The sequence below is a fragment of the Rhinopithecus bieti genome, unplaced genomic scaffold, assembly GCF_001698545.2.
Source record: "Rhinopithecus bieti isolate Rb0 unplaced genomic scaffold, ASM169854v2 scaffold_1530, whole genome shotgun sequence".
NCBI lineage: Eukaryota > Metazoa > Chordata > Mammalia > Primates > Cercopithecidae > Rhinopithecus > Rhinopithecus bieti.
Window position 1 is genome coordinate 2,448,755 of NW_016803808.1, and position 24,919 is coordinate 2,473,673.

The 24,919-nt window shown below is 49.7% G+C and overlaps 1 protein-coding gene across 2 annotated transcripts in view; it reads left to right on the top strand.

Moving 5' to 3' along the window:
* The window catches only part of HPCAL1 (hippocalcin like 1), a 125,570-nt gene that overhangs the window by 24,560 nt on the left and 76,091 nt on the right, over window positions 1-24,919 (top strand). Inside the window, exon 1 of one of the 2 annotated variants that reach the window (XM_017853809.1) lies at window positions 4,944-5,083. The exons of the other annotated variant lie outside the window; for it this stretch is intronic. The gene's annotated coding sequence lies outside the window, so the exon portion shown is untranslated. Of the gene's footprint in view, window positions 1-4,943; window positions 5,084-24,919 lie in introns of those variants that run through there. 2 annotated transcript variants of the gene reach the window in all.

Sequence of the window (24,919 nt, forward strand, 5' to 3'; positions counted from 1 at the left end):
CGGGAGGTGGCTTCAGTGTGTTTGAAGGAGGCTGGTATCGCAGGTTCTGAAGCAGATGGCGGGAGCCCTGTGGCTGGGCCTGCTTCAGAACCTTGGCTGGCTGCTCCTTGGAGGTGAGGTGGGGGCAGGCAGTGTTGGCTGGAAACTTGTTGGGGGAATTGGCCACCTGGGGTGCGTGCTGGCCTGCCTGCCTTCCGCTTCTGTGCCATGACCCCCTCGTCCTCAGCTGTGAAGGTAGGTGAGGCTGCCCTGCAGCAGCCAGCAGACTGGGTTAAGGTGGGAATCAAAGGAGAGGAGGTGTTCGGCTGCCTGGAGGCCTGCTGAGCCCCTTGCATGAGGAGGGATTTCTGTCCAGCGCCCCTGGTCCTCAGGGTCCTCCTCATCAGTGTTCATCAGCACAGGGCCAGGTGCGATTGGTCCCTTTGGGCAGAATCTGAGAGCGCCCCCTTCTCCCTCCCTGTGCATTTGAAAGTTGGCTGGTGCTCGCTGACAGATGCCGAGGCTCCCGGCTGGCAGTTGGCCATGGCGGTCACTTGTCCTCTACTCTCCCTAGATTTGGCTGAGCTGGGCCCCTGCTGGGCCCCACATGCCCTGGCTCTTTGTCTTGGCTGTCCCTTTGGCTCAGCTCCGGGTGTCGGCTCCTCGGGAAGCCCTTCTTCACCCAACCAGAGTGAACTCCTTCTCCCAGGTGGCCAGAGCATGTTGAGGTGACCCTGACTTTCTTCTGTGGGGCCTACATTTTAGAGGGGAGTGCAAGCGCCTCTTCACTGCAGCATCTCCTAAGGAAGTGAGCCTGTGGGGAGGTCTCTGATGCTGCTGGGAACCCAGCTTCACCTTCCCCCCAACTCCTGGGATTTGTAGGCACAGCTAAGAGTGGGAGAACTTTGCCTTGTTTGCATTGCTCCAGATCGTGTTAAACAGAATTTCAGAACATGCATTTTGTAGGTAGTAGTTCTGTCTTCCAGAATGTGTAAAGTGACTCTCTAGCTGTTATGCATGGCCTGCAGGAAGGGTCATGTCAGTTACTTCTTTTGAGCCCCCTGCCAAGTGGCTAGCATGGGGTGGGGGATTCGACTCTGGTTCTTTGCTTCCTGGCCCTGTGAGCCCCAGGCAAGTCAGTAACTTCTTGGAGCCTCAGTTTCCTGACATGTAAATCATACTGACCTGGTAAGGCTATCGTGAGGATTATATGAGCTGTTATATACTAAGGTATATTATATCATACTTTATAGAACGTAGTATATATTCAAGTAACTGTGTTAGTTCCTTTATTTTGTTAACATGGGGATCAAGGTTTTTTTTTTTTTTTTTTTTTAAGATTAGGATGGGAACCAATTTTCCATAGTCATCTGTGGGTATAAGTACTCTTACCTTCAGCCAGGACTTAATTTTGGCCAAGAGCCTTGGCTTATTCCAGTAGGGAGTGGAGTTATTCAGAGCCAAACTGTAGGGGACTGAATTCTCTGGGTAGCACTTTCTGCAGACAGTGGTAACATTAATGACTTACTGCATATGCATTCATAAGTGGGGATTTATGGTTAGCCGCAGATCCATAACTTTTCATTTCCTGACTGATGTATCAGAAGCTTCATGTGTAATGGCGCATTAGATTTAGTAAGTGTAAAAGACTTAGTTGAGGTCATTTCTGTCCACAAGCTGTTCATGGTGTAGCTGTTCATGTAGCTCAGCTGTGGGAATGACCTGGCCCTATGTGATGTGGAAGGACCGCCAAGGGGGTCAGTGGCATGTGCCTGTGGCCCTTGGTTCTGTGTGTGGTCTCCTTTGTATCCCCAGGAACTCTCTGCAATAGGCAGCTGATGGCCAGGATCTCATTTTACAGAGGAGGACACTGAGGCCCAGAGAGGTTAAGTGACTTGTCCGAGGGTTAACAGCTCCTGGATGACAGGATTTGCATTGGCACTCAGATGTGTCTAACCCCCAGCCTGGAATGGTGCCAGCACAAAGCAGGTGTTCAGTAATGTTTGCTGACCTATGTGATGGTTAATATTACGTGTCAGCTTGACTGACCTAAGGGATGCCCAGGTAGCTGGTAAAACATAATTTCAAGGTGTGTCTGGGAGGGAGTTTCTGGAAGAGATTGGCACACTGAGTAAAGATCTGCCCTCGCTAGTGCGGGTGGATATTACCCAATCATTGAGAACCCAGCTAGAACAAAAATGTAGAGAAAGAATGAATGTGCTCTCTCTGCTTGAGCTGGGACGCCCACCTTCTGCTGCTCTTGGACATGGAGCTTCCGGTTCTCAGGCCTCTGGACTTGGACTGGATCAACTCCACTGGCTCTCCTGAGTCTCCAGCTTGCAGACAGCAGGTCATGTGACTCTTCAGTTTCCATAATAATATGAACCAATTCCTCATAATACATTTCTTTCTGTTTATTTCTATGTATTTATTGACTCTGTTTCTCTGAAGAACCCTGACTAATATTTCCCCACCTGAACATTCTCTGCCCTTTTTGTTCAACATGTTGGGGGTTGCTGGGGAAGCTAATTAGAGTACAGATTCCTGCTGCCCCCCCACCCCCACTCCCTTCCTTCATCAAGGTCACTAGTGGTGAGCCTTTAAATGCCTGTAAGCTGCTTTAGGGGTTCTTCCTAAATTAAATTTTTAATTGTAATTAGTGTATTTTTTTGAGATGGGATCTTGCCATATATTGCCCAGGCTAGTCTCCAACTCCTGGGCTCAGGTGTCCTCCTGCCTCGGCCTCCCAGAGTGCTAGAATTACAGATGTGAGCTGCCACTCTCGGCCTCTGGGGGTTCTTTGCACCTAGAATTTCGAGACTCACTGCTCCAAGCTTCACTGAATCTTTCCTGAAGAGTCTTGTGATAGGCGGGATAACTCCCACCCCCCAGATGTTCACATCCAAGTCCCTGGGACCTGCAGATATGTTGCCTTATGTGGTAAAGGGCTTTGCTATGTGACGAAGATTGAGGACCTAGAGGTGGGGACGGTATCCTGGATTATTCGCTGTATTCACATGAGTCCATAAAAGTAAGGAGCCTGTCCCAGCTGCAGTGAGCCTGAGGGAAGTGTGACTCTGGAAGAAGACGCAGAGATGAAACACAGCTGGCTCTGCCGACGGGAAGGGCTTTGAGCCAAAGAGTGTGGTGGCCTGCAGAGGCTGGAAAAGGCTAGGGAACAGATCCACCCTTAGGGCCTCCAGAGGAACCAGCCCTGCCGACACAGTCCCCGCAGGACCTGTGTCCACAGACGGAACTGTATGAAAATACGGTTGTGGTGTGTAAGTCACTAGGTTGGTTTGTTGTAGCGGTGACAGAAGCCTTCGTCTTGGCTTTACACTTTTCCTCCAGTGTGATCCCTTCGCCTGCTTCTGACCCATGGATCCCAGCCCTGCCCAGGCCTGGATCCCGGGCTCCAGGTGGGCCTGAGCTGGGGCTCCCAGCTGCAGGAATGCAAAGTTCATGGTTCTACAAAGTGCTTTGAGGTGATGCTGGTCACATCAGCTTGGCCTCAGATTTGCTGCTTTTTTTTTTCTAAAGAAGGAACAGCTCCAGGCCCTGCCTGACTGACCTAGTTGGGGATGTAGGCCGAGGCCATATCAAGCAGGGTAAGGTTCCAAGAATCTGGCTTTAGGATTAGTTGGGCCACGCGGAAGGAGTTCCTGGTCTCGTGACACCTGCACAAATGGTCTTCAACCCTCAAAACACTTCCTGTTATTTAAATCTTGGTCCTTTGATTTTTTTTTTTTTCCTTTTAGAGACTCTGCACAATTTTTGTGGCAAGCTAGAGATGCTTCCTTTTCAGAGCGGCCTTTATGCTGTATTTGGGGCTGTCTGTCAGCGCCACAGGGAGTGGGGGCCAGTGAGTCGTGCTCAGAAGGTCCCAGTCTAGATGCTTCTGACATGGAGAAAAGGAGAATTCCTGACTTTTTGGTGGATGTTTGCAATTCCCAGAATGCTTATTCTTATTGAGTCCTCATAGGAGAGTGGTGAAGGGCAGCAGCTTTGGAGCAAGGACCACATTGCCCCTCCCCACCAAGCCCTGAGTCCTCTCACCTTCCAGGTTTATCAGTCAGCTCTGACTGCTGGAACCCGGGGCCGCATCTGGGTGCCTTAAACAACACGAATTCTTTTTTTTTTTTACAGTCTTGGAGGCTGACGTCTGAGATCAGAGTGGCAACAGGGTTGGTGACTTCATTTTACCTTCATGACCTCTTCAAAGTCCCTGTGTCCAAATATAGTCACATCTGGAGGTAGTAAGGATTGGGGCTTCCACATAGGGATTTTGTGGGGGACACATCAGTCTGCGTTAACTCACGTCCTGCCCACAGCAGGGGCTCTCTAAGTCAGTGTGTCTCCGAGTGCGGACCCCGAGCCTCTTCGTGAGAATGCAGGTTCCCAGGCCCACACCAGGCTTGAGTCAGAGCTTCTGTGTGTGGCCAGGGGGTGTGGCCTTCCACCCTGCAGTCGGAGAGCCTTAGCAGGAAGCCTGTTGCTTGTGTCTCCTTTGTAGCCCTGGCCTCTCCCCAATTCTCTGTGTCTTGCCATCTTGACTTCTTCCTCATCCCGCCTCTCCCTCCGTCTCGTGGCCTTCCATCTGCTCTCCCAGCTACAGGAGCGGTTTCTCTAAGCCTCGCAAGTGACCGCACCCTCGTACTGCATGGGGGCCTTGCCAACGGCCTGCAGAGTGCGGGGCAAGCTCTAGGACAGCCTGGACTCTCCTGCCTGCCCCAGGTGCCCCCGGCCCAGCTGCAGGGTGCTGGCTGCCTGTTACTCAACACGTCCGCCACTCTTGCCTCCTGAGCCCCCAGGCGCCCTTCCTGTCACCCGAGCGCCCTCTCCTTCCTCACCTCGCCACCTACACGTCGTCACCCCTCCTCCTGCATTTCCTCCTGTCTCCCCAGGGAGCTCGGAGTTCTGCAGGCACAGGGCTGACTCCTTTCTTCATGTCCCTTGTCCCACAGGGCACTGTTTCTGAACCCGGGAGACACTCAGGAAACCTTGCTGGTGGAACGGAGGCAGCAGCGAGGTTTTCCAGCGCAGGAACTCCCTCCCAGGAGCTTTTCCGCAACCAAGTGCTGGCTGGCGGTGGAGCTGTGCTGAAGTCAGTGTGTGCTTCGGGCCCAGCTGCGCGGTGCCCGGGGTCTAGGGATGGGTGTGAGGCTGTCTGCCCCTCACTGCATGCCCGGCTGTCAGGGGCATCTGCCTCTTCCCCCCATGCATCTTTCTCCCTCTCTGGCATGGTGTTTCTAGTCTTTTGTGGATGGGGACATAAACAAGGTGCCATCGACTGCTTGGTGACATTGGCCAATCCTGTGGTGGCCTCAGCTGGGCTTGCTGCCTGTGTGTGGTGAGGGTGCCCTTCTTGTCACCTGTTGTCATTTACGAGACAGCCCTGTGTCACCTGTTGATTCAGAGGGAGCACTCCTTATCACTTGTTGTCACTTATGAGCCCCGTGTCACCTGTTTTTGCTTCACAGGGAGCACTCCTTGTCACCCATTGTCACTTATGAGCCCTGTGTCACTTGTTGCTTCAGAGGGAGTGCTCCTTGTCACCCGTTGTCATGTGTACTCACTAAGTACACATGAGTGTGTACTTCTCCCTTCCTGCTTTTGGGGACGATGACAGGACAGCGGCTTCAGAGGGGAAGGACCTTGACCTGGCTGAGGTCCCGTCCAGAGCCTGACTGCTCTCTCCACCCACCCGTGGTCCCGTCGGCTTCTTCCCCCTCCTTCTCGGTCTGATCTGAGCATTTACCATTTCCTTCCATTTAAGCTTCATTTGAGTTGCATCATGATGTTCTCCTTTTTTCAAAGTTCCATCTGCCCACAGGTTTCCATTTTCTCTAGAACTCTCCTCCTTCCTCTGTAGCCCCTGGCCCGCCCCTCTGCGGTTCTCGGGAAGCCCCTCGGTGCCCCCTCCCCCTTATCTAGAATAGCTTCTGTCCAGGGTGGGCAAGGCAGGGTGGGAGGTGGGGGGTAGCCATGCAGGGAAGGGGTGAAGCGGGCCCCTGTACTCCCTAGCCAGGCTGCAGGCTTGGAGGAAAATAAGAGTCAGATGCTTGTTAAAACTGTGAGGACAACTTTATTCGAGGCAAATGCAGTTGGGGTTGACCTTTTCAGCAGGGGCGAGATCACCTCAACTCCTAATACAGCAAGGAAGGGACAGAGCTGGCAAGTGGAGTGGGCTGGGGGTGGAAAGTGGCTGCGAGAAGACATCACAGGTAGGGATTCTTGCCAAAGGCAGTGGGGACTTTGATGTCAAAGGTGGGGATGAGGACCGACTGGATCTCAAGGGTGGTCAGATGTGAAGGGTGGGGATTCTCACTAAACTGACTAAGCAGGATTCTTGCTGAGACTGGGCCAGGCAGGCTGAAGACAGGAGGCAGAAAGAGGGCTCAGAGGAGCCTGAATGAAGATTGATCTTAGGGGGAGGGGTGAAGGGGAGGGGTGGGGTGGGTCTTTGTTGGGGCTCTGTGGGAGATTTCAGGGCTCACTGGATGTGCGGGGCACAGTGGGCCCTGCCTGAGCCCCATGATGCCTGGACACTGTCACCAGGGGCCTGTCCTGTTGACGATCTCTGCACTTGGTCTTTAATCAGCCTCTTGAGCACTATAAATTCTAGACAAAGATTCTTCTCTTTTTAAAGTTTACTAATTTCCCTATCATGAAAGTAATGCATTTTCACAGGAGAGATTTGGGAAATTACCAAGGAGTGTGAATCAGGTGGTCACAGTGAATTGTGGACGTTTGTGTCTGTTTTGGGGAACTGGTCTGTTTCTCCATCTGACCCCTGCTGTCTGTTGGAGGTCAAGGAGCCAGCTTGGCCTCACAACCTCCTCCTCTCAGCAAAGTCAGAAGGCCATGCCCTCTAGGGATGGGCGGGCTGCAGCCTCCTGGCACCTCCCGGGGTCCTGCTGGCAGATGCATCTCCACCTGGCCTAAGCTAGCCTCCTGTAGCCCAGCACCTTCGCTTCTCACGTGGGCAGCTGCGTTCCCATGCAAACCTTCCTGGAATTCCTTTGTGCTCTCTCAGAGCTGGTGTGTTTTGGTGTTCAGCTGTGGCCATTTTGGCTTTGAGTTTGATTTGATTTTTAGAGAAAGTTTTTATTTCTTTACCCAAAGATTCTGTGTCTCTTCAGTAAAACTGGAAAACACAGAAAACAGAGAAAGAAAATTCCCCATAACTAACCTCCCCACCTCCCTATAACTTTTATTAGCATTCTGAGCTATACCCCTCCGGACTCATATCTGCCTCTCCAGAGGTATGCATAAAGTCTAGAAACACAGGCGAAGAGACCTAATGCCATCAAAAACATCAACCTGTAAAGGAATAAAATGATGTCATCTGTGTCCAGATTTTATAAGTGCTTTGTAGATATGTGTAACAGAAATGTGGGTATGTTTTAGCAAAATAAGACCATATTTTGTTTTATTTTAATTGATTGCACTGTAAAGGCCAGTAGAGCATTACAGAGCCAGCCCAAGCCCATCTCTCCTCTTCTCCACTCTTTTCTTTCCCTAGTGACCAATGAGCCACTCTGTGGAGGGAAGTGGGGCTCATATTTGTGCGCGTTTTATGCTCTTGTCACACATGTGTGTAGCCTTAAACAAAACATTAGTTTTTATGTGTTAGAAATACTCATAAATGGTGGCCCAGGCATGGTGGCTCATGCCTGTAATCCCAGCTCTTTGGGAGGCTGAGGCAGGAGGATCGCTTGAGGTCCAGAATTCAAGACCAACCTGGGCAACATAGCAAGACCCTGTTTTTTTTTTTTTTTTTAAACGAAACAAAACAAAACAAAACCAACAACAATTAGGTGGGTGCAGCATCATGTACCTGTGGTCCCAGCTCTTCAGGAGGCTGAGGTGGGAGGCTCTCCTGAGCCCAGGAGTTTGAGGTGATAGTGAGCTGTGGCCACACCACTGTACTCCAGCCTGGATGACAGAGTGAGACTTTGTCTCTAAAAATAAAGAAAAGAAAACAGAAAGAAATATTCATAAATGGTATATATACATCACTTTGTAATTTGTTCTTGACTACTTTGTCAACAATTTTTAAGCTATGTCCACATTGATCCATAGATGTGGTTCGTGGTCTTCTTTTTCCTCCTTTTTGTTAACTGCTGTATAGCGTTCCATTGACTTTTTTTTTTTTTTTTTTTTTTGAGGCAGGGTCTCGCTCCGTTACCCAGGCTGGAGTGCAGTGGCCTGATCTCGGCTCACTGCAACCTCCACTTCCCAGGCTCAAGCGATCTTCCCACCTCAGCCTCCCGAGTAGCTAGGACTACAGGTACATGCCACCATGCCTGGCTAATTTTTGTATTTTTTATAGAGTCAGGGTTTTGCCAGGTTGCCCAGGCTGGTCTCAAACTCCTGAGTGCAAGTGATCCACCCGCCTTGGCCTCCCAAATTGCTGGGATTACAGGCATGAGCCATTGTGCCTGCCCCCATTGTCTTAATAAGCCATCGTTTCTCTAGTCATACACAGTTAGGTCCCTTCCATTTTTCCGCTGTTATAAAGAGTGCCATAATGAATGCTGGTCCTCCTTGAGTGCTGTGGAAGGAAGCCTCTAAGATGCCGCCACTGGTCCCCACATCCTGGTCTTCACACCCTTGTGTAATCTCTTCCCTCAGGTGTGGGCTGGACTTAACCGACTTGATTCTAACAAATAGAACACAGCAGGAGGGATGGGACATCGCTTCTGACATCGGGTTATAAAAAGATTGCAGCTGCCAGCTTGGGTGTTCTCTGTTGCCTTCTCGGATTGCCAGCCCTGGAGGGAGCCAGATGCCATGTCTCAAGGCAGTCCTGTGGAGAGGCAGGCCGACATGAGGAGGGACCAAGGCCTGCCAACAACCGTGTGAGTGAGCTTGGAAGCAGGTCTCCACTCACTCCCCACTCCCAGCTGAGCCTTCAGATGAGACTGCTGCCCTGAAAACAGCCAAGGGGAACCTCATGAGAGACCTTGAGCCAGATTCCCAGCACAGAGAAATAGTGAGATAATGTTTGTTGTTTTAGGCTGCTGACTTTTGGGGGGTCGTTTGTTACACGGCAATAGATAACCAATACGAGTACACCCTGAGAATTCCTTAGAGATCTAGAATATTTAGCAATGTAATTGCCAGGTGCTATGGTATTCTCACTCAACAGTACTGTTTATTACTAAACATCTCCAAGGCATTTGTGGCAGTTTCACTCCCCTCTGCAAGGGTCAGTGAGCTCCTTTTCCTCATACCTCTCTGGCACTTGTGTTGTCAGACTTTAACATCTGAACACTCTGATGGGTGTAAAATAGTATCTCATGATTATTTGAATTTGTACTTCCCTAAGTTCTAGTGAGGTTGGACATATTTTCAGTATATTATTGTCCTTTCTGCTTTCCTCTGCTGTAAATTAATTGCATGTTCATATCCTTTGTCCAGTCTCTTTTTGGGTGGATTATCTTTTTTCAGTGATTTGTAGATTTTCTTTTTCTCATTCTAGAGACTAATCCTTTGTCAGTTCGTACTGTTTTATACTCTGCTTTTTTCAGTTAGCAGCTTATTGAGAATGTTCTTTTATACCAATGTATGCATCATTTTATTGGCATTCCATTGTGGAGATGGGTCATTTATTTATTTAGGTGGACGTGTAGGTTGTTTGCACTTTTGCATCAGTAGGAACATGACTGTGTGTCAGTCAGCTGGGCTATGCTCTGGTACTAATGACCCTCCAAATCTTAGTGGTTTGCAGCAATAAGGAGTTCTTTGTCCCTCAAGTGACATGACCGTCACCTGTTGATTGTGGCTCTGCTCTATGACATTGTCCCTCAGGAAGCCAGGCTTTCAGGGAGTCTCAGGGAGTCCCATCTGAGACATTGCTGGTCTCATGGCAGAGGGAAGAAAGATGGTGGAACAACATAATTCTATTTATGTTTTTCTTCTTTAGAGACAGGATATTGCTGTGGCACCCAGGTCGCAGTGCTCTGGTGCTATCATAGCTCACTGCAGCCCCGGAATCATGGGCACAAGTGATCCTCCTGCCTCAGCTTCCCAAGTAGCTGAGACTACAGATGTGCACCACCATACCTGGGTAATTTTACTTTTATATTTTCATAGAGGTGGGGGTCTTGTTATGTTGCCCAGGCTGGTCTTGAACTCCTGGCCTCAAGTGTTCTTCCCACCACAGCCTCCCAAAGTGCTGAGATTACAGGTGTGAGCCACTGGACCCGGCAGGAACAATATACCTCTTAAAGCTTCTGCTCAGACGTGGGAATGGCATGTGCTGCGTGTCAGTTCCCCTCACATTGCATTGGCTGAAGCAAACCCTGGGACCCAACCGATGTCAGCAGGGTTGGACGTAGACCCCTCCCATAGGGAGGCCAGGGAGGGAGGATTTAGAGCCAAGACCACTCACCACATGCTGCGATGAACAGTTGCCTCCCGCTCCGTTCGTGTCTTTGTGCCTCCTCATGTAATCTTACAAGTAGAATTGCTGCATTAGGAATATGCATATTTGTAAAGTATTTACCATTTATTATGTCGGCTAGGTTTTAACTGTCACTGCATTTGCTGTGAATTATAGGAAATTATTCATCCTGATGACCATTTTAAAAGGAAGAACAATATTATTCGGTAGAAATACCCCCCAGCCCCCTAGTTGCCCACCCTGACCACAACAGCGTGTCTAGCTTGGTGGTTTTCAAATTCCTTCCATGTTTTCTGTACTCCTCACAGCCTCCCTGTGGGGTTGCAGGTGTTTCTCCACTCCTCCACTGATGAGGTGCCTGAGACTCAGAGAGGCTGAGAAATGTGCTCCGGGCTGCATAGCTGGGGATGAGGCGAGACCTTGGCCCTGCCCTGTTCTGGGCTCTTTCTCCTCCACGCTGGCCTTCGGAGGCTGTGGCTGAGACCTTCCCGCAGCCCCTTCCTTCCCACCCTTCCCTCCCTGCTCTTGTGCCCCGTTTTTCACTGTGCTCAGTGGCTGGCTTCTCAGTCCCCCAGGAGGTACAGGCTGGTCCTGAAGAAGGATCTCTGTCCGTGTTCCCGGCAGCACCTCCGAGCCTGCCCTCTGAGGATGGGTCGGCCATGGCTGTGCCGGCTTAGTCTGTATTTAGGTATCACTGACTATCATTGGACTTGGGGAGGGGATTTACTATTTTTAGAGAAAGTCAGGGGAGCTCCATAAATCCTGTTAGTCAACAGAACTGCAGAGAGGTGGCTGTTTATGAAGGAGGGTGACTTTTTTAGAAGTGGCGCATTTAGAAGACCACATATTGTATCATTCTGTGTACATGAGCTGTGCAGAATAGGCAGTTCTAAAGAGACAGAAAATAGATTTGTGATTGCAGGGAGTGGGGAGGAGGGATGGGGAGCGACTCCTAAGGGGCACAGGGTTTCTTCTGGGGGTAATGAAAGTGTTCTGGAATTAGATAGTGGTGATGGTTGTAGGACCTGGTGAATAAACCGAAAACCACTGAATCGTACCCCTTAAAAACACACCCAGCAAACTGACAAATTATTGGGAGACAACACAAGAGAATGGGGTGTGAACTTTGGATCAGGGAGGCCTGGATATCAGCTGTGTGGTGTTCAAATAGATTGCGTAACCTCTTTGGGTCTCAGTCTTCCCATCTGTAGAGTAGGGATCATTGCTACTTGGTAGGGTTGACATGAGACTCAGTGAGATGAAGTTTGTGGGTCACTTGGCTGGGGCAGGTGTCACGGAGCGGGAGCTGTGATTGTTCAGCCAACTACTCTGTGCCCAGTACTGTGTTGGCGACCAGATATGTATGAGGTCAGTAAGCCACAGTCCTGAGTTACAGGGCAGACCCCACGTGCACCTGGAGTCAGCTTCTCAGGACCCCACGACACCACTTGCATGGAGGGTGCGGGTCGGAGAGCTCACCCCCATGGATTCCATAGAGCTTTGAGGCGTATCCACAAAGTGTCCAGGAAAGGTGGCGTCGTCTCCACTTGATAGAGGAGAAAGCAGAGATGGAGGCAGCCAGAAGCATGGTGCAGTGGTGGAGTTTGGTCATTAATTTGATAATCGCATGGAATGCAAGCTAATGTTTATTGAGTACTTACTGCATGCCCGCTACTGTAACTAAATGCTTTACTCCTGTTATCTCATTTAATTCTCAAAGCAGCTCTGTGGCACTGAGGTGGCTGGAAATGGAGGGATGTGTGGCTGCCATGTGTTTGCCAGGAAGCAGCAGGATGGGAGTGAGGGCACAGACAAGACACATATGCCAGGACTTGTGTGCACAAAGCTGAGGAACGGGTGCCCGGCATTCATTATACTAATCTCTCTGTTTTATTTATATTTGAAAAAAAATCTTTTTTGTGATAGGGTCTTGCTGTGTCACCCCGACTAGAGGACAGTGGTACGATCTCGGCTCACTGCAGCCTCCACCTCCCGGGTTCAAGTGGATCTCCTGCCTCAGCCTCTAGAGTAGCTGGGATTACAGGTGGGCGCCACCATGCCCACCTATTTCTTTTTTGAAACAGTCTTGCTCCGTCACCCAGGCTGGAGTGCAGTGGTATGATCTCGTCTCACTGCAACCTCCGCCTCCTGGGTTTAAGCAATTCTGTGCCTCAGCCTCCCCAGTAGCTGGGGTTACAGGTGTGTGCCACCACGCCCGGCCAATTTTTGTATTTTTAGTAGAGACGGGGTTTCACATGCCTGGCTGATTTTTTTGTATTTTTAGTAGAGATAGAGTTTCACTACGTTGGCCAGGCTGGTCTTCGACCCCTGACCTCAAGTGATCTGCCCGCCTTGGCCTCCCAAAGTGCTGGGATTACAGGCATGAGCCACTGCGCCCAGCCATATTTGAACTTTTTTACAGTGAAAAGTTTCAAAACCAACAATCCTATGAGGTAGGTCCTCTTATTTGTGCTTTACAGATGGGGAAATTGAGGCATAGAGCGTGCAAGATTACACAGCAAGATTCGGAGATAACTCGCCACGCTCATACCCAGCAGGATGTAGGAACAGGGCTGGCGAAACAGAGGCCCCGGGCTCCTGGGCCTCCTGGGGTTCCTGCGCATTGAGGCCCAAGCCCCTGCATGCACCCAGCGGAGTCAGCACTCTCCCTCTGGTCCTACTGGGCATCACAGGTGTGTATGTGAGGGGTTGGGGGAGGGGATTCTTGGTTAGTCTGGGCTTCATGACATTGGGATGGAATTCTTTCATTTGGTTTTGTTGATCTGGTCAAATCTGTGGTCCTGTGATATCACCTTGCTTCTCATAGTGTGAGCCTTGAAAACTTGGACTCAATGGTGGGGTGTGCCTGCACCACCTTCCCCGCATCCCTGCCTCGGCTCCTCCCCACAACAAAGCGGAAGGAAGACATAGACCCAAGGGTGCACTTCAGCCCCTCAACCAGCTGTGTGGCTTCGGAGAAGCAGCTTAACCTCTCTGATCCCAGTTTCCTTTCTTGAACAGGAAAGATATTAATGCTTCCTTCATTGATTACTGGAACTTCTTGGTTTGTAGGGTCTAGGCTGCTCTCTAACCATGTAAGACGAAGCCACAGTATTGTAGGGCCTGTTGCTAAGAACTGTGCCATTATCTTGATAAACATGTTTTCCAGGGACTGGTGGTGGAATGTTGTAGTTATTAATGTGCCTTTAATGTTGGATGACTCAGAATATTCCTCAGATAGTAGAAGAGGCAGCTTTGAGAGGTCCTCTGTAGGAAGGCACAGGAACATCCCGGGGTGGGGGGCTGTCATACCTGTTGGCACCATGGGGATGCAGCCTCAGAGGGGACTGAACTTTCCAGGGCCACGCAATCGGTAAGCGGCAGAGCTGGAATGCAACCCCAAGCTTGCTGCTCTCAAAGCTTTGCTCTCAAACTCACTTCAGATGCCAAGGCTTCCTTTCATATTGAGTCTCATCCCTAAGCACTGTTGGAGAAGAAAGTCTCCAGGCTGCAGGGCCCCGCAGTTCCCCCATATCCCTGCCCTTCCAGCCAGCCCACGCCTGGGGCCTGTCCTCCCCTGTTGCTGAATCCCTGTCCTGTTACTGCCCTCTGGGTAAGACAACGCTCTTATAATCATACCTCATGCTGAGTTCATGCAATTAATTTTCAGACTCCTCTTCTTTGGGTTACATTATTTTACTTCTTTCCCTTCCTCATAGAACATCTGTTATAAGTTCTACATACTATATTGGATGTGTAATAAAATCAGAATAAATTACATGTGATGGCCACTGAACTAACTTCCCTTCATGTGTCTGGAGGCAGGTTTTCAGTGGAGTTATGCTTTCAATTGGCTGTCCTGGGCAATTTTTCTTAAAGCCTAGGTTGGCTACTCAAGAGTCTAGATTTATAATAGAAACTGTCGACTGGGATGCAGTGGCTCATGCCTGTAATCCTAGCACTTTTGGAGGCTGAGGTGGGTGGATCACTTGAGCCCAGGAGTACGAGACCAGCCTGAGCAACAGGGTGAAACCCTATCTCTACAAAAAATACAAAAATTAGCCAGGCATTGTGGTGCGTGCCTGTATTTGGGAGGCTGAAGTGGGAGGATCACCTGAGCCCAGGAGGTCGAGGCTGCAGTGAGTCATCATCACAGCCTGGGCAACAGAGCAAGACCTTATCTTTTTTTTTTTTTTTTTTTTTTTTTTTTTTTGAGACGGAGTCTTGCTCTGCCACCCAGGCTGGAGTGCAGTGGCCGGATCTCAGCTCACTGCAAGCTCCGCCTCCTGGGTTTACGCCATTCTCCTGCCTCAGCCTCCCGAGTAGCTGGGACTACAGGCGCCCGCCTCGTCGCCCGGCTAGTTTTTTTGTATTTTATGTAGAGACAGGGTTTCACCGTATTAGCCAGGATGGTCTCGATCTCCTGACCTCATGATCCGCCCGTCTCGGCCTCCCAAAGTGCTGGGATTACAGGCTTGAGCCACCGCGCCCGGCCAAGACCTTATCTTAAAAGCAACAACAACAACAACAACAAGAAATTGTGGCACAAATGTATGCATGGAGGTGCCGAGGGACTTCTCTATAGTTAGGCTCAGGAATGACCAATCGGTGGGGGTTTTGGGGGAAGAGACGGGGGTCTTTAAGCAGAAACTCTCCCCTCAACACAGGAAAGCTGCTGAAGGACTTCAGAAACCTAAACATGAGCCGTGGGCTTTTCTAAAGTGGGGAGGGGATTCCCTCCTGCCTAGGTTATGTTGCAAGACTGCCTGAGAGAGGGTGGGAGGGGGCAGGAGAGCGGGCATTGGCTGGGTCCAGCGCTTCCCAAGAGATGTGACTGTCTTAAAAGCAATACCTTCCTGATTACCATGGGAGAAATTCAGATGTTTTCAAAAGATCTACAAGTTTGGGGTTGAAGAAGTTCTTTATTTCAAAGTTTCTCTGGCTGGGCGTGCTGGCTCACACCTGTAATCCCAGCACTTTAGGAGGCTAAAGTGGGAGGATCACTTGAGGATTGCTTTGAGGCCAACCTGGGCAACATAGTGAGACTCTGTCTCTAGATAAAGTTAAAAAAAAAAAAATTAAATTAGCCAGATGTGGTGGTGTGCTCCTGTAGTCCCAGCTACTTGGGAGGCTAAGTTGGAAGGATCACTTGAGCCCAGGAGGTGGAGGCTGCAGTGAGCTCTGACTGTGCCACTGCACTCCAGCCCGGTGACAGAGTGAGACCCTGTCTCTGAAATAAGTAAAAATAAAAAAAATAAAGCTTTGCTCCCCGTTTCATTTAGATGGAGAGTTTGTGAGATTTGAGACAGATTTTTCCTTGCCGAGTGGTTATCATTAACCTGTTGAATGAGCAACAGGCTGAGGTGGGGACCCTGCCTTGCACGCCTCCAGGGGCGCACTGTATTCTTTGCGGCAGTGTCCCTGGAATGCCACAGCCCTGCCTTCTGTGTGAGGCCAGCCAGTCTGGGTCCTGGGATACAGCCACATGTGCAGTCCATGCCTCCAGCATGCAGCCTGAAGGGGGAGCTGTGCAGAAACAACGGATCTCCAAGGAGGACTGACCAGCCCAGCCTGGGGGAGGGTGGGAGGGGCCTGCCAGGGAAGGGGGCGCTCATGGTGGACTTTGCAGGATACCAGACTTTTGGCAGCAGAGGAAACTGGGGTGAAAGCATTCCAGGCCTAGGGAGCAGCATGTGCAGAGGTGCTGGTGGAGGAACCCTGTGTGTTTGCACTGTGCACTGAGCTCCCGCTCATGACTCTCATTCTTTCTCGTTGAGTTTTGTTTTGTCACCCAGCCGGACTTCTGGGCAAAGAGAGGCACAATCTGTTCCCGGCTGGGCCGCCCGCCCTCCGGTAGCTATGCAGGATGTTCTGGCCGGCCTCTGAGGATTCTCTTCGTCTGTCCATCTCAGGGCTGGAGACCAAAACTATGGCCTGTGGGTGGCAGTTGGTACCTCTCCCCACTGCATTCCCCCGGCCCCTTTTTGGACAGGATGATGCTCCCCGGGGCCTGGCTTTGGAGATGGCCAGCCCTGGGTTTGAAGTTTCTGTCTTCTGTGTGGGATATCAGTGCCCCACCGACTGTTGCAAGTTTTAAACTCGATGTGCCTATGGATGTGTGTATAGAGTCGGGGTCCTCCCTCAGCCCGAGGCCCTGTGCGTTTCCGAGTGGACCTGCAGCTCTGATGTGCAGTGGGTGTGCACTGGCAAGGAGTGCACTGTGACAATATTAAAATAACTTCCATGGTGGTTGGTGAACAGCCCCATTCCCCCTCTCCCAAGACCCTGGACCTCTAGCACACCATGGAGGCCTGCCCTGTCCCCGTAAAACACACCATGTTCAAATTACTTACCTCTTCTTCCCCTGCCACTCTTCTGAGAAGGCTGATCTCAATCCTCGGAGTAGTGACTCTCTTCTAGGAGCAAGAGGATACTAATTCTCACTAGCATGTGAAGGACTGATAGCACGATATCGCCCTCCAGGACTCCCCGGTGGGAGGTGGGTGTTTGCAGGCAGGTGAGCCAGCCTAGTTTGCCCACAGACTTCCATGCAAGTGATTCCTGCTGTTCCCTGGGTCTTCCTTTCGTTTGCTTCTGAACTTGGAGGTTACTTGAAGTCTGGAGGATTTTTAGGGTGGGCATGGCTTCAGGTGGGACCTCTGCTGTATGGGTTTGCAAGCTGCCACTGCTTTGATTGCAGACACTGGACTGACCGTGGCCAATGCCAAGTCCAAGAGATCAGGCTGGAACCAGGCTAAATTTTAAGACCAGAAACAAAACCCATGCTTGCGAAGGGACTTTTAAATCAGTGGCAGATGGCATAGAAAGTCTTTCTGCTGTTCTCTTGTGCTGGGCGTGGCTCAGGGCCGAGGGGAGACAGGAGAGATGAGGGCAGAAAGAGAAGAGGGGGCAGGCCGCAGGGCCGAACACATGGCCCATGGCTGTGCTCTTCCCAAGCAAGCAGTTCTGGAGTGAGGCTCGGGCCTCCATGCCTCCTGGGAGGCTCCGCCTCTCGGGGTATAGAGAACATTGGCTTCAGACCCAGCAGGGGCACTGGCGGCTGTGTGGTGCATCCTGCACAGAGCTGTTGCTTCTAACTGGGTTATTGAGCTGTTGAAGGAGCAGGGATGAAGACTTCCTTATTAAAAACTCAACAAAACATGAAAAAGCCAGAACAAGCCAAGCAGACGGTTGAGGACTGCAGCGAACTCATGAACCCTGCAGCTTTGATCTCAAAGACTCCGCCACTCCTGGCTCAGAGGACCCTGGGGACGTGGTCTTTGATGCTTGCTGTCCCCATAGGCATCACCTCAACCAGCGTCTGTGCGGGGTGTGCAGCGGCCCTGAGCCAAGGATTAATTATGTAACAAGCCCAGATCCCAGCCCTGCCTGAGCAGGCCATGTGCCAGCAAGGGGGGTCCCGAAGTGCCGCTAGGTGCCTTGGGATTAGCATAAGGCCCGTTTATCCAGGAAGCCAGAACCAGTGCACATCTGTTAAGCGCATGCACTGAGCGGTGATTCTCTAGTTGTATAGTGATTGTCTTTATGGAACTCCAGAATAGCTTCTTAGATATCACTCTTCAGGCCCTGAAATGGAGCCCTGTGCAAAGAAATGAAGAAAAGCTGTCGGGGCATCTGCAGCCACTATTATACCATCTGGCAGCTCAGAAATATTTTATAATCAAATGAGTAAGATGGGCATCCCACACTCCACAGTACTCTGCTCCCCCTTCCCTTCCTCCCAGGACTCGCTCTGCCTCTGTCTCTTTCTCTGTGTCTGTCGGTCCGTTTGTCTGTCTCTATGTGTCTGTTTCTCTCTCTCTCTTTCTGTGTGTCTCTCTCTGTGTCTGTCTTTCAGTCTCTTTCTGCCTCTATGTATCTGTCTCTGTCTCTCTCTGTGTGTCTCTCTCTGTGTCTGTCTGTCTTGCTCTCTCTGTTTCAATCTCTCTATCTCTGTGCCTGCCTCTCTGTCTCTTTCTCTCTGTCTCTCTGTATTTGGGACAGACTAGAGGAAACTTTTTCCCAGGAGTGAAGCTACTGTACTCTGCATTTTTGCCACTTGCTAGCTGGGTGACCTTGGGCGGCTCTCAAGTTCTCTTATCCTGGGTTTCTTCATTTGTAAAATGGAAGCACTACTTCACAGTGCTGTTGTGTGGACCAAGATGAGATGAATGTGTCCTACTATGGTACTGTTTATTATTTGTCTTAGAAAAACTTTTTTTTTTTTTTTTTAAGACAGGGTCTCACTGTCACCCAGGCTGGAGCTGTGGTACAATCTTGGCCCACTGCAACCTTGACTTCCCAGGCCCAAGCGGTCCTCCCACCTCAGCCTCCCAAGAAGCTGGGACCACAGGTGCGAGCCACCACACCCAGCTAATTTTTGTATTTTTTGTAGAGACAGGGTCTTGCTATGCTGCCTGGGCTGGTCTCGACCTCTTGGGCTTAAGCGATCCTCCCACTTCAGCCTCCCAAAGTGCTGGGATTATAGACATGAGCCACTGCGCCCATCCAGAAACACTTTTTAAAATTTTGTGTTTTAGCTTTTTCTGAATATAAATGTGATACATGCATGTTTACTGTAGAACAGAAAATACAAAGAAACTAGAAAACAATTACTATTTATGACGCCCGTCCCCCACCACAAAAAGGGCAAGGACTGTGAACATTTTGCCGCATTTTGGAAGATTTCCTAAGTCGCACAAGCACACAGATGGTCGGTTGATCCAAACCAGGAAGAATAATCGTGGGAATAAATGGAAGTGTGAGTGTGTGGGTGTGTCTGAGTGTGTGCCCCGGGGGTGTGTGTGTCTGTGTATATGTGAGAGAGAGAGAGCCAGGCTGTGTGTGTGTGTGTTTATGCAAACACGTATGTGCAATGCCTTGGGGTCCTCAGATCCCCCTTGGTCCATCGGGCTGGCGGCCTCCCAGAAGGACACTAGCCCAGCTGTACTCGCGTCCTTTGAGGGGGGTGAGGGGAGAAAGTTGGGGAACAGTGACTGCTGATGTGGGGGCTGTGGGGGCCATGGGGAGCCTCCTGGTGTTCTGTCTCAAGAGGCTCTGGGGATATGGTGGGAGAAGCCCTCATGCCAGAACTGGGAGGGGATGGAATGGGACTGACCCCATCACAGCCCACGTGCCTCATTCAGGGCTTGGCTGTGGAGTCTCCGGAGAGGCGCTCCCTCATCCTCAAATGTTAACTTTGTCTGTCTGGCCCCAGTCCCCTCTGTGGCTTTTTTCTCTTTGAATTGGGAGGCAGTTGGGTCTTGTAGAGATGTTTAACCCTCTAGGTCTCCTTGCAGGCATTTGTGTCGTGAGCCAGTCAGGGTGTAAATGGTCCATTAAAAGTGCTGTCCGGTTGGCATAACCGGTCTACCAGGCTGAGACCCACAGACCCGGGACTGGCATTTATTTGTGGGTATGATGTGCAGGGAGAGTGTTTCCGGTAGCAGGCGTTGGCATCAGCAAACAGAATGAAATGTACCGTGTTTTCACTATGATAGTGTAAAAATGAGACTGCAAGAGCTTCTCACTTCTCTCCCCTTCCTCGCCTTCCTTCTCCATGTCTTTGTGCTCCTCCACCTCTCCCTCCCCAACGCAGACAGGCACTGACTCGCTCCCCCTACCTTCCTCCTTCTCTCTGCTTCTCATTGGGGTCAGGACCACCCTTGAGGATGTTAGATTTTAGACATTTGTTCCTCTTGTCACCCCCACCACCCCACTCACCCACTCAGATTAGTTTCTAAGGGATTTATATTTGCTTGCAGAGTGGGGCAAACTGTTTTCATCCTCAGGGGAGCAGAGTGCTCATAGATGAGTTTGGCATTACTGGGATTCACTTTCAGGAGTCTCTAGAGCGCCCCACACGTCCCCGCAGGTGCTGGAGTTCAGCCCGACACACAGGCTGGCCTCAGTGAGAGGGAGTGTCCGCCTCCCTGGTGTCCGTGACCCGTACGGTGGATGCCTGTTCTTTAGAACAGCTTGCTCCTTCTGTCGTTGTCTTGGTCACCCAGCCCCGGGCCCACCCTTTTCTGAGCACATCGTCCACACCAGGCAGAGCCCTGTCTCAAAGTCTCACGGGGAGCGGGGCCTTCAGGGAAGGCCCGTGAGCTGGGGCCGACCTGGCTCACAGCAATTTCATGATGGTATAAAATGTGCCCCCAGCGCCTGATAATGGTCGCCATGTCCAAGTTCTAGCCCCAGGTGTGGACCACGGTGGGGCAAAGGTGGAAGGTGGGGAGGAGGAAAGAGGTTTAAAATGGCCACACCCACCACTTCTCCTTTGGAAGTGCCTCCTACCACCCTGGGGTCCGAGGAGCTGATCTGTGGGTGTCTGTCCCCAGCACCCACCCTGCTCTTCCTTCAGACCCAGCTCCGGCTGTCTGGGCCTTTCTGGCGCTGTTCCTCACAGGTTGAAACACCTCCGGCAGCAGCCTTTCCCATGGCACTGTGTCTGCGGGGCGGGGTTGGGCATTTTCTGAGGCCTCCTGTGTTTCGCTGGTATCCGGTATGAAGCCTGGCACAGAGCATGGGCCGAATCGGTTTCATGTTTAGCTCCCCAAACCCTTTGTTTCCGTGTCCTCATTAATTCAGACAAGGTTGGGTTTAGCAAACTGTGTCTCCAACATAAGAAAATGCAGCGTGGGAATGGGGGAGGGGAGGAGTACTGTGGAAGGGCCATTTCAGAAGCCCTGGTTTACAAGAGAAAGATTAGTATCTTGATAAGTCACTCTTAAGCTTGCACTTGTTCATGCTTTAATGCAATGATTAGATACCTACTGTCAGCCTAGCATGGTGGGGTTATAAAAGCAAGATCAAGTTCAAGGGGGCAGGGTTTTAGGGGCCGTGAGACAGACTTCTTAATCACTTATTTTGTACACATCAGAGCAGTAACATTGTGTTTCTTTAAAAACACTAGGGGCCAGCCTGGGCACGGTGGCTCACACCTATAATCCCAGCACTTTGGGGAGGCCAAGGCAGGCAGATCACCTAAGGTCAGGAGTTCAAGACCAGCCTGCCAACATGGTGAAACCCCATCTTTACTGAAAATACAAAAATTAGCTGGGCATGGTGGTACACACCTGTAATCCCAGCTACTCGGGAGGCTGAGGCAGGAGAATCACTTAAACCCGAGAGGTGGAGGTTGCAGTGAGCCGAGATTGCACCACTGCACTCCAGCCTGGGTGCCAGAGCAAGACTCCCATTTCAAAAAAACAAAACAAAACTCTGGGCCAGCTGTGGTGGCTCACACCTGTAATCCTAGCGCTTTGGGAGACCAACGTAGGGAGATCGCTTGAGCCCAGGAGTATTTGCCCAGCCTGGGTAACATAGCAAGATCCTGTCTCTACAAATATATATATATATATTCTACAAATGTATATATATTCTACAAATATATATATATTCTACAAATATATATATATTCTATAAATATATATATATATATATATATATTTTTTTTTTTAATTAGCCAGGCAGAGTGGTGTGCATCTACAGTCCCAGCTACTTGGGAGGCTGAGGTGGGAGGAGCACTTGAGCCCAGGAGTTTGAGGCTGCAGTGAGCTCTGATCCTGCCACTGCACTCCAGCCTGAGCGACAGAGTGAGACTCTGTTTCAAGAAACCAAACAAAACTCTGGATTCTGGCCTTCTCCTGGGAAATCTGGATTTGTCTGGTATGATGTTCCTTGAACCCATTTAGTCCAGCAGCCCGGCTTTCCGAAAGTATGTCTGCCTCTCACGGTGTCCAGTAGCTTTAACCAAAGAGCTCAGTAAAGGGCCTGTCTGAATTTCTATCACATTCAGGATGAATTTCAGCATTTTATTAGCTTTTGATTAAAACAGCCAGGCATTTGAGCCTGACGGTCTTACTGTTTTATGTTGTTCCTTTTGCACATTTCCTGCTTGTTTATCTTTGTGGCACGGGGGCATTTTCTTGGCTGCAGTGACAATGCTGGCCACAGCAGTGCAGCATTTCCAAATTTCTTCCCTTTATTAACAGGCAGTAATGGAATCTGAATCTTCAAAAAGAAAATTTACATACTTTTTCTCTACCATAAAAGTCATCCATACTTATTAGAACGTCTCAAACATACTAAGTGGTAAGAAGGAGACAAAAAATAATATTTTGTCACCCCTGCCCAGGTAACCACTCTTCTATTTGGGTGCTTGTAAGAAGCCTGCTTTTCCAGTATTATCTGACCTGGCAGGAGGGAGTTGGGTAATTGAAAAGATTATTAAAATGGGATCATAAAAATGATATAGACATATGGAACATTTTGTTTTGACATAAAACATTTCATTTTCATGTAAAACATGCATTTATTCCCCCATCTCTTGATATAGGGCCAAGACCTCTCTTAGATTATGGGTCCACTGGCTTCTGTCCTGATATATCTTTTTTGCATTATCCACACTGTTAATGCGTTTTCTGAGATTCTCAGTTTCTGTTTCTGTCAAATAAAGTAGGAACTAGCACCAAATCCTTGCCGATTTCATATGCCGCTGACATTGTACAGTTATTTTGTTCATGCCTGATTGAACAGCCATCTTCCTCCGAACATTCAACTCTGTTAAAACCAACGCCTTTTAATTCCCATTCCGAGGGTTTGCATACAATTCAATTAACTTAGGTAATGACATAAGTACTACTGGTATAAACAGGTTTGGAAGCAAACGTAACTGAGTCTTGGTGGGCTCAGAGTGCATCTGCCCAAAGGGTCCCGCATGCTGTATGCACCCAAAAGGGGACAGAGCATGCCCCGTAGTCCAGGGGCAATTAGGGGAAGCAGCTACTGAAGTCTGCTTTCTTCTGGCCTTTTAAAAATCTGTGCTTCTTTTTTTTTTTTTTTTTTTTTTTTTGAGGCAGGGTCTCGCTCTGTTGCCCAGGCTGGAGTGCAGTGGCATGATCATGGCTCACTGCTTCCTGGGCTCAAGCAATCCTCCCACCTTGGCCTCCTGAATAGGTGGGACTATAGGTGCACACCACTGTGCCTGGCTAATTTTTGTATGTTTTGTAGAGACAGGATCTCGCCATATTGCCCTGGCTGGTCTTCAACTCCTGGGCTCAAGCGATCCATCTGCCTCAGCTTCCCAAGTGCTGGTGAGCCAGCACACCTAGCCAAAATTTAAAACATTTGTACCTCAAATAATACTGTCAAGAAAGTGAAGAGACAGCTCACAGAATAGGAGAAAATATTTACAAATTGTATAGATTCTAGGCTTGCGTCTAGGATAAATAAAGAACTCTTACAACTCAATAATGAAAGACAACCCAATGAAAAAATGGGCAAAGGACTTGAATAGACATTTCTCCAAAGATATGCAAGTGGCCACGAAGCACATGACAAGATGCTCAACATCATTAGTCATTAGGGAAATGCACGTGAAAACCACAGCGAGATACCCACTAAGACTGCTAGAATCAAAAAGTCCTATAAACTCCAGCATAGACGAGGAAGGGGAGAAGGTGGAACCCTCAAATGCTGTTGGTAGGACAAAAATGGTACAGCCTCTTCAGAAAACAGCCTGGCAGTTCCTCAAAAGCTTAAATCTAGAGTTACCATATGACCTAGCAGTTGCCCTCCTAGGCATATAAGAATGAAAGAGAAATGAAAACTTACACCTAAATGTTTACAGCAGCATTATTCTTAGCAGCCAGAAAGTGAAAATGACCAAAATGTCCATCAGCTGATGACTGGATAAACAAAAAGTGGTCTATGCATACAATGGAACATCGCTGAGCAGTAAAAGGAATGAAGTATAGATTCCTGCTATAACATGGACCAACCTTGAAAAGATACGCTAAGTGAATGAAGCCAGACACAAAAGACCACATTTAATATGATTCCATCTATGTGAAATATCCAGAATGGGCAAATCTGTAGAGAGAGAAAACAGACTAGTTGTTGCCTGGGGTTGGAACTGGGAGGCTGAGGGGAAATGGGGAGTGGCGGTGAATGGGTATATGGTTTATTTTGGGGAAGACAAAAATGTTCTGGTCAGGTGCTGCGGCTCATGCCGATAATCCTAGCACTTTGGAAGGCCGAATCAGGAGGATTGCTTGAGCTTGGGAGTTCCAGATCAGGCTGGGCAATGTGGCGAGACCCCCATCCCTACTAAAAATAAAAAAATTAACCAGGTGTGGTAGTGTGCGCCTGTGGTCCCAGCTGCTTGGGAGGCTGAGGTGGGAGGATCGTTTGAGCCCAGAAGGTTGAGGCTACAGTGAGCCATGATCGTGCCACTGCACTCCAGCCTGGGCAACAGAGCAAGACCCTGTCTCAAATATAAAATAAACAAACAAATAAAGGGTAAAATTCTCCCTATCTTAAAAAGGGGGCAGTAGTTCTTTATAAAATTGATTGTGGTGATGAGCGATGGTTGCACAGTTGTATCACCATTCAGTTCCTTCCTTCCCCCCTTCCTTCCTTCCTTCCTTCCTTCCTTCCTTCCCTCCCTCCCTCCCTCCCTCCCTCCGTTCTTTCTTTTCTTTTTTTTTCTTTTCTTTCTTTCTTTCTTTTTTTTTTTTTTTTTGG